The sequence below is a fragment of the Puma concolor genome, chromosome B1, assembly GCF_028749965.1.
Source record: "Puma concolor isolate L17-30 chromosome B1, mPumCon1.1.hap2, whole genome shotgun sequence".
Lineage (NCBI taxonomy): Eukaryota > Metazoa > Chordata > Mammalia > Carnivora > Felidae > Puma > Puma concolor.
In genome coordinates, this window is record NC_141670.1 from 179,635,993 (window position 1) to 179,649,587 (window position 13,595).

A 13,595-nucleotide genomic window follows, 5' to 3' on the forward strand; every position below is an offset into this window, starting at 1 on the left:
GCAATCTACTGCATATCTTTTCCACTTCATTCATTCATTCAACATATAATTTTTAAATGTCTACCACTTTCAAGCTTTGGTCTAGGACCCCAGTTCTACGCATGTTATACTGTTTTATTCTATCTTCTGCGTCTCTTAGCCTTACTTCCCACCCTCATTCTTTTGTCTCTCCTTTCTTCATTTTACCTACCTTTTCCACAACTCAAATTCATACTTTAGTTAAGTTTGAGTTGCAGAAAAATCTAACAACGGAGACCTTAAATGTGCACACTGATTGAGTCTAGCTTTTCTATTTTGTATCTTTGGGTACTTTGAGTTTCCACAGATATTCTCAGATCTTATTATTTTCCTCAATAAACTGAAGTTTTAAAAAATTACAGCCTAGCATTGGTATGTTGAGCTACAGGAGAACAGAAGCTGAGTAAATGTTATAAAATTTGTCTCTTTTGTTTTCCAGGCTTCTACAGCCATGCAGACCACAGTATGATTTAATATGTCAACAGATTACTGTGTCATGCTCTTTTATTGATGGACAATGGGGCATGGGGAAAAAAATGACCTCCATTCCAATGTCTATATCACTATGTTATCTCCTAACCATGGAGTAGGCCTGTGCCTAATTATCCAGGTCTTTATTTTGAGCCAGATTTTCTCCAAGACAATTAATTTTCACATGAAAGCTGACAGAGCTGTGGGAATGACAGTCTCAGAAGGATATCTAAGGGCAGTATACATAAAAAATAATTTCACTTCCTTTTTATAAGAGAGTTTCACTTGGAAAGTTTCCTTATTCAGAAATACTTTCTTAAAACCCAGAATGTTTAGCCTAGGAGGAAACAATTTTTAACTCCGGAGAAGTGTTTAGTTGGCATTAAACAATTTGAAGAACAAAGATCTTTGGCTTAATGTCAACTAAATAAATACACATTCTTGCTAGATCATTCTCTGTCCCAAAATTTCATATACGTTTTTCTCATCCTTGAGGTCACCCAACTAATCATGACCTCAGGAACAAGGAACTCAGAGAGCAGAAGGCAGTCACCATTTCTGTTGTCATTGCCTGTCTTTTTTCTTCCCTTCTAGGATCCTGATTGTTGCAGGAAAAGAAGGAAATAGAATCTGAGCCCCGTTTCTTTTGGGACCAGAGTTGGCTTCATTTCTTTTGCTTGCTTTGATTTTCCAAGGCTCACTCTCAGTTATTTTAGGGTCTCTGTAAGGTTACGCTATTATAAAATCCAGATATTTTTAAAAGGCAAAACAGGTCTTTGTCTCCCACTAGTCATCGCTGTGATGCTTTATGTGTAAATTTCATTGCAGACAGCAGTTCTATTGGACACATGTCCAGTTTGGATGTAAGTATTTTTGTCTTCAATGGGAGACACTACACCAAGTTCTCAGCCTCCAGAGGTGGCATCATGGATTTCCACTATTTCAGGGGCCTGCAGAAATCTAATCTTTCTTCCTGGCCTTCAGGAACAACTGAAATTTATCCTCCAAAATTTCTGCCAGTAAGCACCTTGTACCCATCCCTCTTTACAAACAAGCATCTGAAGATCTAGCACTTCTCCTTCCCAGCATAATTCCCTTCAAAGAGCCTAGAATTCACTATCTAGGAACAACAGTGTCCTGAGGCAAAGGAACTAAGGTGTATGAGGACAAAAAAAGCTGCCCTTCATTTTGTCTTTCTCTAGTGTATCCAGGATGGAAATACAACTTTTTAGCAGATTTTACCATTTTCTCAATATATTGGATTCATACAAAGTTGTTTGCAGTTCAGCTTAGTGCTATCCCTACTTACTGACAAGGGAACATAAGACAAGCTGAGGGCAGTGCAAGCTAACAATCCCCCAACCCATCTGCCCCCCTACCACCGCACAAGTGGGATATGTGTGATACCTTGGCTGCCCAAGAACAAAGGAAAGGACAGAAAACAAATGGGTAAACTGATAGAGTCTCCATCAGTTTACAAACATTTTAGGAATTTTACAAGAAAAGGGCAATCTTATCAATAGCCTAATCTCTAAGAACTCCCTAATATCTTAATGATAATGCTTTGCTAGAGGAAAAACAACCTTAGGTTGACAATAAGTAGGCTTCCAGTAATCTGTGAGTCTTTAGCATATGGAAAGCCCTTTAAGAAACTTCTTGACTTTGTCTCTCCCAATTCCATAGTATATAACCAGTCACTCTTTACAACCCCAGGATAACTCTTTCTGCCCAAGGATCCTGTCCCAGTGCTTTAATAAAATCACTTTTTTTTTTTTTTTTTTTTTTTTGCACCAAAAATGTCTCAACAATTCTTTCTTGGCCTTCAGCTCTGGACCCCCATGACTCCAAAACCCCATCACTTACCACTTTCAGCATTACTTATCATTTAAATGCTTATCATTACCATTAATAGAATGTCTGCTCTGTACCCACCTGACTAAGCACTTTTTATTATGTATTTTAATCTTCATAACAACTCTATGAAATAAATATGATTATTATTTTCATTTCAAAGATAAACTAAAAAGAAGGGATTTTTAGTAGTTTATCTAAGATTACATAACTAACAATTGATGGAGATGGGAACCTGTGCCCTTGTCCATTGAACTAGACTGCATTACTTTACCCTAATTTTTATCAACTTGTTGAGTTTTGAACTAAATTCTGAATCAAAGAACAAGACAAATCACACTCATTGTTGAACTTTCGAATGAATATGCATATTCATTTTGTTACTGAATCATGACTGAAACACCCAGTGCAACAGTCCAAGCCAGACACAGACTATATACTTCCTAAATTAATAGAGCTAGAACAAGCAACATCCTATTAAACCAACCTTATTTGGACTGTTCCTTTGCAAACAAGTCTTAAGAGAAAGATGATTCTTAGCTGTATTCACAGCAACATGATGCTCTAGGAACTTGCTGATTTTAAAGCCAATTGGGGGGTGGGGGTAGGGGGGCAAGAGAATCACAAAAGTAGGTTGTTCATCCCTCCTTACCTGGGAGCCTACCTTGTTGTCCCCTGTTATAACCAGAAATGCAAGTTCATTAAACCCCTTCTTATTTTTGTTTCCTTCGATATAAGGATTTATGAAAAGTTTTAAAACCTTTGGACACCAACTCAGAAGGCTTTCATGTAAACGTTCTATTATCAAGCTTCCCAGCTGCATATTAAAACCTTTGGGTCCACAGAGGTGTATTTGTACTCCAGCTGCACTAAGTAACATCACTGGCAAATTTTGAGGTTTAATTAAAGAATACTTATCATAGCTGCATGGCACGGGAATGTTGCATGACAAAACCCTGGTGTTGTGAAATTAATTACATCACCGTAGTGGACTCTGTGCATGTGGAAAACTTGAACCCACAGAAACAACTCATTAATCTTCACAAGCTTTTCTAAGTGAGGAGAATTATTTTGTGTGGGTGCGTTCACAACAAGCCTTCAAGAGGTAAGCCCTGAGGGATTTTTTTCTTCCTTATAACAATTGTTTATGTTGCAGAAATGAAACCTAAGAAATACTAAATGTTAACAAATGCAAATAATTTTGGTAAGCGCCATTTTTTAAATCCTTGCAAAAAGCTCTTTTAAACAGTCTTAGGGATAACTTTTAGCTACTATTCGACACTTACTATGCACCTTCACACACTGAGTCTTACTTATCGTTTTTAATAGCAAAACATTTCTAATGTTTGCTGCCAGTATCCCTATTTTGTAGATGGAGAAACTTAAAGCATATATTGGTCAAGCAACTACTTAAAGTTACTAAATTGGTCATGGTGAGTCAGATTATGAATCCAACCTCCATTCATTAAAACCCACTGCCTACATTATGAAGCAAAGTCAACAAGCAAACAAACCAGCAAAGTTTTCAAAAAAGACATGATGCAAGAGAAACTTGATGAAGTATTAATGAGTAGAGATTTAAAATGCTTGTGTTTCAGGGCACCTGGATGGCTCGGTCAGTTGAGCATCTGACTTTGGTTCTGGTCATGATTTCATGGTTCATGGGTTCAAGCCCCACGTTGGGCTCTGTGCTGACAGCTCAGAACCTAGAACCTGCTTCGGATTCTGTGTCTCCCTCTCTCTCTGCACGCCCTCCCCTTGCTTGCTCTCTCTCAAAAATAAATAAACCTAAAATAAAATAAAAATAAAATGCTTGTGTTTCAAGTGATTGGCTTACGGTTGAAATTATTTCATATTTATTCCCTTGAAAATCCTCAGTAATATTTACTTTAGACTATAGACATAACAAAATCACATTTATTGAAAAAGTTATGCACTGGGAATATATAATTCAAGTTTGAGGATTCTTTTAAGTAATAATATTATGTCACGAAAGCGGTGAGCCAGTATATTTTGGCAATGAGTTATGCTTTTTCACTAGCATATTGAATTACGGGAGTTTAAACGCAATGGGATCCTCACGTCCGCACAATTTTGAAGACACTGCTACTTGCTGGAGTCAGTATCGTCAATTTATACCTAATATTCACAGCTGATGGATATTTGCCTCTCATCTTCTTTGTGCTCAGCATTTCCTTTAGTTACACTATATAGAATAGTTACCGTATTCCCCACTATTGATCTTAAAACCTTACTCTTTCGGACAAAAAGTTATTATGGTAGCCCACGACTTACAGTCGGTGTTGACATGCATCAGGCTTGCCCCAGGGTGTCCTCAGGAATTGTCTGATTTGTCAGTGTCTATACCTTACCTGTTATCAAATATCCATACTACTACTTCTGCTTTTATTTGTAATAAATTAGAAAATACTATGCATGCAATCAAGACTCTCCATGACAGCATCCTCTCTAGACCTCTATCATAACATATAACATACTGTTAGAAACTTTGGGTGTACTTTTTACCCTCCCATAATGCTTTGAGCTCTTTGAGAACAGCTAAAGTGTCTCATCAATGTTGTGTTCTTAGAGACGTACACAGGGCTTGTCATACCACACGTATTCCTTCAATTAGAAATTAAACTCCACAAAATTTAAGTCTCCTATAACCTGGGCTATACAGATAATGATAATTCCAATTCCATATTTTTCTGAAAGCCAGCATTTTCAAAGAAGATTACAATATTTCTTAGTGGTAGTCTGCCATTATTTATATTTATTTTTTATGCAAATGTGTTTTGAGAATATTACAAGCTTAAGGGAAAGTTCATCTTAAGAAATATCAGCCTGATGATCAGTTTCCAACCAGCGATGGCCCGTTAGTATGCTCTAATAAATGTTTACAAAGAGACTGCCATTGATCCCAAATTCTAATCTGTCCTTTACCATTCATTTCTATTGTTTTTTTTTTCCTTTTCTTTGGTCAATTATAGTTCCAATAAACATTTCACTTATAACTTGTCAGAATCCCATTCTACTTATGGAATTTATACATGAGAATATAGAATCCTAAAGGATAGGGCCTTTGTCTTCTTCATTGCTGCATGACTGAGCGTTTAAGGAACACACAGCACGTGTAAAATACTCAATTTAGTGCAGACTGTTTGGTCTTTTACTAGGTTTTTGCATTAAGATATTTCTGATATTCCCAACAAAACAGTAACTTATTTCAAAAATTCAAATTTCGTCATTCTGGTCAGGAAGGTTGTTCTATACTTCCTACAGCTACTGTTCACTTCCTTTGTGACCTTATGCCATTTTGAGACTGACATCCTTCAACGTCACACTACTGGACCTCTTTTTTCCCAAACATGGGCATAGATAACTTTTTCAAACCTGTTTCCTAGATACAAACAACCTCAAGTTGCTACAAGCCTTTGAAATTGCCTTTTTAGTCTTTGCACCTTAAATACAATTTATTGAGTTGTTTCTGTGTGTTTACTCAGGACAGGGCATACAACCTTTATAATAAGAACTCGACACTTTTAAAATTGCTGATTCATTAAATATACTGCTCTTGCACCATGGAACTAACGTGTACCACAAAAATACCAAGCCATAGTGAAGCCAAAAGTAATTAAATTTCATGTGTGTATGTTGTGTGACCATATACTATGACGATGCCTCTTGAGTTGGAGGACTAATCTCCCTAGAATTCTTTCTCTTGACGCTTAAGGTACTTCAAAATGTCCTGACGAAAAAGAAACAGAATTTGCATAGCTGATGTAGCACTGCTTGCTTGGACCTATCACGGATGATTTGAAGCTAGAAGCTTGGTACACATGCATAGCATTTAGTAGTTCAAAGTACAGGTTGAGAGCCAGGCAAAGAACACAGAAACGGGGGCACATATTTGTTCATTTCTCATGTCTAAAAGGCTGTACGTGAAGAAACAAGGTTTTCAATGTAGCAGAATCATTGCCACAAACCGGGGAAGATAAGCCTACAAAGTGCAAATTCAAACTGCAGCACCCTGCCCCATCATCATCAGGATGGTACCTTTCCTGAATCCCTTCAGAAATGTGTGTCTGTCTCCAAGGTGGACTCTACCAGCCTGGCCAGCATCTTCCTTGCTGGGGTCAAATTGCAACAGCCGACATCCAGAGTCCCACTTTTGCTAAGCCCCTACGTTTTATTGAAACGTGTCTATTTTTTGTGGCCCATGCATTTGCTTCAGGTCCATGGTCAAACAGACAGCAGCCCATAAGTAATGGTTTTGTAATTAGTAGCAAGTTGGCAAGATCAGACTCCATGCAATTTTAGTTGTAGTGCCACATGCCAGAGCCTCGGAACTTAAAAATAATAATCGTATTGTATGACACAGAAACCTGCAGAATACACAGATCAAAGATGCTTAAAGACTGTACTCACTATGGGACCAATAATTCCTAAGTTACCTGTCCTGGCAACAACAGAAAGAAGCTTCAATCCTTCCATCTATATATTATCCCTTCAATTATTTGTAACAATTCACAACTAATGTAACAGATGTTAGGACAAAACTTGATTCAATTAACAGCATGCCCTTCCTTGTTTTGAATAATAACAATTCACTATAGCCACACTTTCAGTTTGTGGAGGAAACTTTATTCATTATAAGGGAAAGGGAATATAAGGAATTAAACAATTTTAGTAAACATACAGAGGGAGAGAGATAGAGAAGAGCCAAGAAGCCTTAATACATCAAATCGGGCAGTTACATCCAACCTTCTGGCTGGGGAAACCCAGCAGTGAATAGCAGGCTGGAGTCCCCATTGAGGCTCCTAGGCAGACTGTCCTCCCCTCAGGTGACACTTTGAACTAGTTATTCTCACCAGGAAAATATATATACTACCCTTGTGTTAGTCATGAAGTTTGCCTAAGTGCACTCCCAAGCCAGTTGGTTTTTCTGTTTCTCTTAGGGAATCACACAATCTTGGGAACCTGGGCCTCTGCATATTCCTCTTTCCTTCCCCATCCATTGTAGAGGGCCAGCCAGGTCTGGCTCAAGGAGGTGAGGCAAGTTAATTCCTGTTGGCATCAGGAACAGAGAGGCCAGTTCTGATCCCAAGGCTAGATATGCAGTACAAGCCAACTAAGCTCCCTATGGTTTTGTATGTGCAACTCTGGGCAGAAATGCATGACAAGTCACATAAACGACTTCTATACAAAACATTCCTTCTAAATTCTTAACCAAATGAGAGATAAGCAGAAGCCAAGCTGACAAATCTCCAAATATCACCTTTGTTTATCTACAGACTTATCAAAGATTCAACAAATTTGGTGACTAAGCGTGAGAAAGAGTTACTTACTTTGAAAGGGTGAGAGATGAAAATTCCAGGAACAAGTTTCACAAGTAATTAAAACAGGAGACCAGAAGAATCACAGAAGGAACCTACAAAAAAAAAGAAACCAAGGCCCAGAAAAATCGAAGCACTTTCCATGTTATTGCTTTAAGAAACCTAGTGATTGCTTATTTGTATCATTTTATATAGAACTATTTTGCTTTTTTAAATTTTGTTTTCCACAAGGACACAGAAAATCATTTCATTTTAATTATTTAAGGAAAGCTTAGCACCGTCCACTAGATACTAATGAAATTTAGTCATATGTCGCAGGCATTTAGATATTTTAAGGATTTCAGAAGAACCTGTTTTTAGGGGAGGGTGGGTTGATGGGTTTATCTTTTTCTTCTTGAATAATAGCTAAGTCCTATTTCAACATGTCAAGGATAGTTTTCCATTTCACTGAATGATCTACTCTTTCTTATAGTTTCATGTAATTTTATTTTATAGACATACCATATATTTTATCTAAATTATCTGGTGTATATTTTTGGATGTATACAAAAACAAAGACAGGGGGAGAAAAAAGATGAGCAGGTAATTTACCATAGAAGAAATACAAATGTTAACACATGTGAGATAATATACAACCTACCTAGAATTGAACAAAATATAAATTAAAACAATGAATATTATTTTCACTTATTTGAACAACTATTTTTTAAAGCCATAAAATCCATTGTTAAGAAGAAGAGGAAAATATGTGTTCTCATAAGCTGATGCTAGCAATATCAAATTTTATGACCTTTCTGGAGGGTAGGGTTGTGAATTTTGTGATGCATATCAAAAACGTTGAGATATACACAGCATTCATCAGCCTACTACATAATCCCTCAACAAATATGTGTTACTACACAATGACTATATAATAAATGTAAAAAACGATATTATTACTGCCCTAATGGATTTCAAAGTCCTATGTAAAAAGAGCATGCACATACATAACTATGAAAGTCTTAGAAAGTATTTTCACAAGAGGAGACACTTACGGCAAAGTCTCCAGTCTAGAAAAGAGCTTCCATTTCTTATGAAAATTTTAAAACAAAACAAAACAGAGTGATTGTCAACAGCTTAGCTACGTGGAAAATGAAACACGAGCTCAGAAAAAGAGGTGAAAGTGAAAGCAAGTACAGTTTAAGGTGAAAAGTTTGGATTTTATTCTAAATGCTGTGCGTAGCTGAGGTCTTTCTTCTACTGGCCTCTTCTTGACTCTGAGTTATGACTGCCTCCTTCTAGGAATGAAAATAGTCTCTGACTTTGCTAAGGATCACTGACAGACACTGGCCTTTCCATATTAGATCCCATGACAGGAAGATCATGCAGGAATTTTCTGCTTTATTCCTGCCCATATAGCAAATTCTCTGTTGAAGTCATGGTCAGACCACAATGTACCAACAGCCATTTCCATCTAGTACCTGTTTGCATTGAATCTTGGGAGATTTATTTTCTCTTTCGAATTCATGTAGAGAGAAAAACTGAAGTGTACGCAAATAGATGATTCTGAACAGATCGAAACAAGTCTGCAACATATCCGATTTATGATGTTCTGGTCTGGCACTCATGGAGGTACATCACTGAGGATGCCCTTTGTGAGAATCTTCTACTCCCTTCAAAAGGTCTCCAGCTCGTGCACTGTTAGATCTGCCATAGCCCACATGTCAAAATCATGCCCAGTCTGCTTCCGGCAGATGACTGAGAGCCATGGGTGTACTACGGTGTGAGCAATCCTGCCAAAAGTGGGACCCATCTCATGAGTTATCTTGGCTCTGCAGTCCCATCAGCCTGGATGAGACTTCCTCAGAGCTGCCCTGCAGACCAAGGCTTCTCCTCCACAATCTCCCTTATTTCCCATGATCCTTTCACAGGGAGCAGACCTGACTTGGAAAACTCCCTGTCTAAATCTGCTCCTTTTCCCCTTTTGCCTTCACTGGCATTTTCCCCCAAGAAGTAGTTTGCCAAGTACTTTCTTCTTGGCATCTGCTTCTCAGAGGACCCAAACAGAAAACCTAGCTAACTTCTAGTGTAGACAATAATATCCAAGGTAAATGCTAAAAACAAGAGCGAGTCAGTCTTTCCTGGTTTTTTGACTACTCATGTTACCACAGATGTTCACATGTGCATATAACATGTTTTCCAATTAAATCTCATCACATTTACTTAAGGTAAATAGAATTTAAATATTCTTTTTTTCAACGTTTATTTATTTTTGGGACAGAGAGAGACAGAGCATGAACAGGGGAGGGGCAGAGAGAGAGGGAGACACAGAATCGGAAACAGGCTCCAGGCTCTGAGCCATCAGCCCAGAGCCCGACGCGGGGCTCGAACTCACGGACCGCGAGATCGTGACCTGGCTGAAGTCTGACGCTTAACCGACTGCGCCACCCAGGCGCCCCAATTTAAATATTCTTAATCCTAACTCTCCTAACTCTCATTCTTTCCTCTTCTCAACTGTACATATGGAAACTATGAGTGAAAGTTGGGAGAGTTTATGTTAGCCAAACAGCTATCATTTTTATAATTAAGGAAATACACTCATTTCTGCTAATTGATACACCTTTCTGACCATGCATGTACTTTACAAATCTATGCTACCCTTTTTATGTTGAGCCAATCGTTTCCTTTTTATTTGCCGATATGCATGCAGCCAGGTATTTCTTTGATCCTTTGTATATTAACTAAAATACTCTTCAGTAAAAGCTGAACTATATAGTCCCAGAATATCACAGAGTTGGTGATCTCTAATATAATGGCCATTTTACATTTGTTCCAAACAATCAGAATGTTAGCAAATTGGAATGAAACAGATTTGTTGTGTAAAGAACCTATTTATTATATAAACAAAAGAGCATTTTTGTTATTATTAGGGCTCTGCATGTACCACTCAAGCTCAATTGTCCAAAGAGTAAGACCCAAAGAGTCCAAAAGCGATGCCACTTGAACAAATAATTATTAATCCACTTTCATGTGCCAGCACCTTTTGTGGGAAGTGTGGGAGTGAGAAAGTAATCAAAGCTGTAGTCAAAGCTACTTACAATATGATAGTGAACATGTAAAGAAAAGAATAGGGTGTAATAAAAGCAATTATTGAATTTAAAAATCACCTTTGAAGCCCAGATTAAAGATCATTTGAGGATACTAGGGAAAGTTTCCCAGAATGCTATGAAAAATATAGTTGCAGTCAAGTGGACTAATTCACACTGCAAGGTATGAGGGAGAAATGAAAAAAACCAGAAAATGCCCTGATAAAGGTTAGACAATTCTCTAGTAAGGGGTGGGAAAGAATAACTATAAAATGGCGTGTCAACTTGTGAGGAGTAAAAATTGGTAATTGTTTTGAGCGTTAGATCCCAGAATTTGTCCAATCCTTCCCTGACTTCGTTTTATGATATAGTTATAGCCCATGAAGATTAAGTGACTTTCCCAGGTCATATAGTCTGTGTAAGGTTACGTTGATAATGGGACGTGTTTCTCCCATTTTATCCTGGGGCTTTTTCTATCATTACCACGTGTAAGGGCCTAAAATGGCACTGTGTTTGCAAGTTATCGTTTCCATAAGGATAATTTGTATGGCCTTGGAATAACATAGAGTGTATTCTTGGTTTATCAGATGAGCATCTAGAATTCAACGATAGATATTCCAAAACGAAACAATTCAGCTCCTTCTCATTGGGTAATATACAAGCTTTGCTCCTCCTTTAGCATTGCCTTTTCTCATTTCCCTGTTTGACTTGTCACTTGAGTTGATCCTCAATATTCCCCGGAGAAGCTAGGCATGAGAGAGGAGTCCATGTGCCACGATGTCTGTAAATCCAGATGCTAAAATATATAAAATTCCAATGTAAAAAAAAAGAGGGAGAGGCACCAAAATTAAGGACAGAAAAAAAACATAAAAAGGTGATTTTTCATGTCCTTCCAAATGATGTTCCCTTCATCTTCAGTTTACTCAGTGCAGTCACAATGGAAAGGGGATATAACTGAGAGAGTCAATTTGGCTTCTAAAATCTTTGTGAAATTTTCTAACTTTGAGTGGAATTTTGCATGATTCATACCACATTGGGAAGGTAGTGTAGCAATGAAATTTCCCAACTTTCCGCCTTCAATAGTTATTGTCGTTATTTAAGCTATCCCTGGGGTCACAGAAGCTTCTGTGCCTGTTTCCCAGAATATATAATGCATTGGATTGAAAAAAACGGAGTCACTTTTCTCTCTCTCCCTCTATAAATTGATAGGAAAAAAGCAGAGAGGAGCAATCTGGGAATAGGGATAAGAATATAAAGTAAGTTTTGCTAACTTTTAGCCAAGTACTCCAGCACTGGTCAAAATGAGTCATCTGAGCATTTGAAACAAATTGGTAACCTAGCTAATAGGTCATCTGTTTAAGATATAATTTATCTGACTTCAAGGTAGGACTTTTTAGCTTATTTCTTTAATGCTCTTTAAGGTTTGAACACACATTTTTGAAAGACTGAGTTATGTAAAAAATATTTAATGTGCATTATTAAAAAGAATTGGATAGTTTTTGTAGAGAAATTCATTGTGGAATTTTATAACTGAGAATTCTACTTCATCCTACTGGCCTGTGTTCTTTTAAATTACAGATGCATTCTACATACAAGGAGAGTCATCATAATTTGTCTGTTTGACCAAGGAGTAAGCACTGAAAGAATATAGCTATCACTGGCCAACAGCACAGTCTTCAATGATGCAAATAAATATCTTTTTTTAAAGTTTTTATTTAAATTCCAGTTAGCTAACATATAGTGTAATATATTTTCAGGTGTACAATATAGTGATTCAACACTTCTATACAATACCCAGTGCTCATCACAAGTGCCCTCCTTGATCCCCATCACCTATTTCACCCTTCCCCCACCCCCACCTTCTCCCCTCTTATAACCATCAGTTTGTTCTATAGTTAAGAGTCTATTTCTGGGGGCGCCTGGGTGGCTCCGTCGATTAAGCTTCAGCTTAAGACTTAAGACTTTGGCCCAGGTCGTGATCTCACTGTTCATGAGTTGAAACCCCACATCGGGCTCTGTGCTGACAGCTTGGAGCCTGGAGGCTGCTTCGGATTCTGTGTCTGCCTCTCTCTCTGCCCCTCCCCTGCTCTCACTCTCTCTCTCAAAATAAATAAATAAACATTAAAAAGAAATTTAAAAAGATTCTATTTCTTAGTTTGCCTCTCTCTCTCTCTCTCTCTCTCTCTTTTTCCCCTTCCCCTATGTTCATCTGTTTTGTTTCTTAAATTCCACATATAAGTAAAATTATGTGGTATTTTTTTTCCTGACTGACTTACTCCACTTAGCATATTACTCTGTCCACGTAGCTCCACCCATGTTGTTGCAAATGGCAAGATCTCTTTTCATTCATGGCTGAGTAATACTCTATTTTTATAAATAAAAACTACAATGAGATATCACCTCACATATGTCAAAATGGCCCAAATCAACAATGCAAGAAATAACAGGTGTTGGTAAGGATATGGAGAAGGGAGAACCCTCTTGCACTGTTGGTGGGTATGCAAACTGGTGCAGCCACTCTGAAAAAACAGCATGAAGATTCTTCAAAAAGTGAAAAATAGAGGGGTTCCTGGTGGATCAGTCAGTTAAGCATCCGGCTCTTGATTTCGGCTCAGGTCATGATCTCCCAGTGTGTGGGTTCAGGCCTCACCTTGGGCTTTGCACTAACAGTGTGGAGCTTGCTTGGAATATTCTCTCTCTCTCTCTCTGCCCCTCCCCTGCTTGCAATTTCTCTCTCTCAAAAATAAGTAAACACTAAAAAAAACCTTAAAAATAGAACTACCGTATGATACAACAATTGTACTCTTAGATATTTCCCCAGAGAATACAAAAATACCAACTGAAAAATATT

The 13,595-nt window shown here is 37.8% G+C and overlaps 1 long non-coding RNA gene across 2 annotated transcripts in view; it reads left to right on the forward strand.

Moving 5' to 3' along the window:
• Window positions 1-3,378: 3,378 nt before the first annotated feature.
• LOC147582056 (uncharacterized) overlaps window positions 3,379-13,595 on the forward strand; it is an 83,689-nt gene continuing 73,472 nt past the window's right edge. For both annotated transcript variants that reach the window (XR_015249832.1, XR_015249833.1), the window contains exon 1: window positions 3,379-3,445. This is a non-coding gene — a long non-coding RNA (uncharacterized LOC147582056). The remainder of the gene's footprint in view (window positions 3,446-13,595) is intronic.